Source organism: Ixodes scapularis, unplaced genomic scaffold (assembly GCF_016920785.2).
Source record: "Ixodes scapularis isolate PalLabHiFi unplaced genomic scaffold, ASM1692078v2 PGA_scaffold2__306_contigs__length_199485367, whole genome shotgun sequence".
Lineage (NCBI taxonomy): Eukaryota > Metazoa > Arthropoda > Arachnida > Ixodida > Ixodidae > Ixodes > Ixodes scapularis.
The window spans coordinates 46,899,426-46,902,743 of NW_024609857.1; positions in this window are offsets into that span (position 1 = coordinate 46,899,426).

Sequence of the window (3,318 nt, forward strand, 5' to 3'; positions counted from 1 at the left end):
TTCTCCCTTCAAGAGATAATCGACGGCCCTACCAACGAGGTGAAGGCCAAATATGTGTCTCGAGTGCGGTCAAACGTCGTTCACAACATCACTTTGCAGGTGAGTGGTGTTAGTTTACATTTTGCGTTAGAATAACATTTTATTTTTTACTCGTTACGAGGGCGATTTGTGGTCAATGTGGCCCATTTTTCTTTTTGCCTATGTCATTGATGTATTTAGTCGTACGTGGAAGGCCCTCGAAAGTCTTGCGCATGACTGTTTGCATGGTCTGTGGTGCTTTGCAAAAGCCGAAAGCCATACGCAGGTATTCATACTTTCCGTCAAGCGTCACGAAGGCTGTCTTGAGGGCCTCTTCTGGTTTGACACGAATTGTGAGGAAGGCTGTCTTGACATCCGTCGTTAACAAATTGCGTGAGCGATCTTTCACGATCTCGTCGAGAGCATCCTCTATTAGTGGCATCGGATAAGGGGAATTCAGTGTCTTGGTGTTGAGTTTTCGATAGTCATGGACCATCTTCCTCGGTGTAGTCGGTTGATTCGGCTGGTCTATGACAATAGTTGGTGCTGCGTACCCGCTTTTAGTAGATCTGATGATCCCTCGTTTCAGGTAGTCGTTGACTTCCTCTCAGATGAATTCACGATCTGCTTAAGAGCACCGATAGGGGCGTGAAGCTACAGGACTGTGTCGATGCATGCTCGAAATGGGTTGCCTCCTCCTGTGTAGGCCGTCACGATTGGAAGTGTTCCTGCGTGTCCGTAGAAAGCAGTGAACGTTTCTCTCGGGGTGTCCGTGGGGTTCGTATCATTTCTTGCTTCGTGTCTCTTCGGCTCGAAGGGTTGCCTGACTCTTGGATTGCGGGCAGTCTCGTGATATGTGTCCAAAACATGAACAGTTGATGCATTTCCGCTCCCCTGATCTGTTATCAGAAGGCGGTTGTGGCGTGGGTGATTTGTGCGTACTGAACTGATTTGGCTGATGCTATGTACTCGGCTTGAATGCGTGCAGAAGCCTAGGATTTGTAGGGGGCTCACAATCGAGTGTTCGCCGACTGTCAAGTTTCACCGCACGGTCAATTAGCTCGATTATTGAAGTGCAATTTTGGGTAGACAGGGGCCTTGCCTATTTGTCATCTTGGATGCCACTGAGGATCAAAGAGATCCGTTTCTCAGGGCTAAGTTTGTGTGGTGCTCTCTCAAGCATAGTATTTTTCGCATACATATACTGTACGAGAGTCTGGCTTGGTTCGAGCTTGCGTTTGTTCTGGAAGTCTCAGTCGTGGATGTCGTTGCCGTATGATTTGTGCCAGTCGCGGGCAGCTCCTCAAAGACGAGTGATCGCGTTCAGCATAGTGAGAGACGGCGCCCAGTTAGCAAGTGATGCGACTCGATTGATCTCCTTGAGCCAGTCTTTCAGGCTCTCTAACTGGTTATTTTCGAATCGCAGCTGCTGTGTCACCCGATGAGTGCACTTGGAGAGGTCGGGAGTTTTGGTTCAATGCTTGGGCGAGCTGTCGTTCTGTTTCAGCGATGATGCCGAGAATGTCGTTCGACTCGACGGGTCGTGTCTCGTTTTCGTTGGCGCTTGACGTTGCCCAGACAAGAACAGGTCGGGTTGACCCTTTGGGCCGGCGATGAATATTTCCTCCTTCACTCGACTGATCGGAATCGTGGTCACTGCCGATGTTCATGGCGTGAAGAATCGTCTGAAGTTGCGTTTTCATTTCCTTCATCTCGTTTCGAATCTCGTCGTGGCTGTTAGGGTCCGTGATGCAGGGTGGGGTTTGTGTCGACTGCTCCATGTTAGCGAGAGACGCGACTGGTAGGTCGTCATAGTGGGTCAGTCGCGAATAAAGATTGATTTTAAGACACATGACTGAAGTTTAATAAAGCCGTGTACCAAACAAAGCATAATGGTGTTCCAGCAGAAATGCTGATATCCTGCTTCCTGCTGCTGCTGTCCATGTGGCTGTCCTGCTGCCACAGAGCGCTCGACCAAGCTATCACCAACACGCACATTCTGTCTTAGAAGGAGACATCATACTTATTTATAATGGGTGCTTGCATGTTGACAAGAGCTGAGCAAACTTTAACAACCTGATTCATCTGTGTGGTAAGTGTGAGTGGAACTCTGTGCTTCAGAATGTGAAAAGTTTTGAGCCTGTATTACCCTTGGTACATAAATGCGAACTTGGGCGACGTGGTAAGTATTGTTCATGTGCACCTGAGAAAACTGCAGACCAGCACCTAAGAAAGGTGGCACGACGAGGACAGCACATATCCTTTTCAGCCACGGTAGTTCGGATGCTCCGAAAGCCCTTGTCGCTTAAAACAACATCATGGGGCTGAACCAGGGACAGAAGCCCAGAGTTCGATTATGTGGCAGTCACTTTGTCGACCCCCCTAGATCTTAGATATAAATGAAATCATGCCATTAGGAATTATGCCAATCAGCAATTTGAAGTTGTAACCAATTTGTAGCTGGAGTACAAGTAGTGCTGTTTCTCATGGTCAGATGGAGATTAAGTTCTAATCTCTGTGCAATCAATAATGAATGTGCAACCTGGGTAGTGCATTTTAAAGGCTGGTGGTAGCAACTCCTTGATAATTTCATGGGCTGGCACAAATGCCCATCGTTCAAGTCCCACACTAAGAGTGTCCAGTAGGTTCCTGAAGAATCGAGAAGCTGTGGTCTTGTGGATGGAAAAGAGAGCGGCCAGTGCGGTGTAGCTGATCCCCAACTTAAGTTTCATTAAGAAGAGAATGGGCTTGTCCTTGGCCAGAATCTGACTACTTCTGTACCTAGTTGTGGGTGTCTGACTCAGTCGGAGGTCGAAAACAGACATTTTGACACCACATAGGTCCTGCAGTGCCTGCTCTGAATCATCGAGGGACTGAAATCCAAGGAAGCCATATTGCCGTCGCCACTCTCTTCTTGTGCTTGGGGCTATGCTTGAGGCCGTGCTTGGGACCTAATGGTTGGAAGGAAAATTAGAATAAAATATTCCTTCTGAACACAGCTGAACAGGATAGAAACGTAAGTTACGACATTCTCCCAACGAGAATATTGAAATTAAACATATTCCTCTGTTGAAATTGCCTCATCCACCTGCTCCGTGTCACTAACCTGCGTTGATCCGTCGTGCCCATCTGTAGCAGGCAGCGAGAGCTAAAGCGGCCCACCACCCAGTGCCTCGTCATCAGTCTGAATCACCTAAGAAACAGTACCACGGAAATAAAAGTAGCACTCAACATTCTGTGCCACAAACAAATCTATGAATACTTTTCACTCATGACAGTAGGCACTGAAAAGTAAGAAAC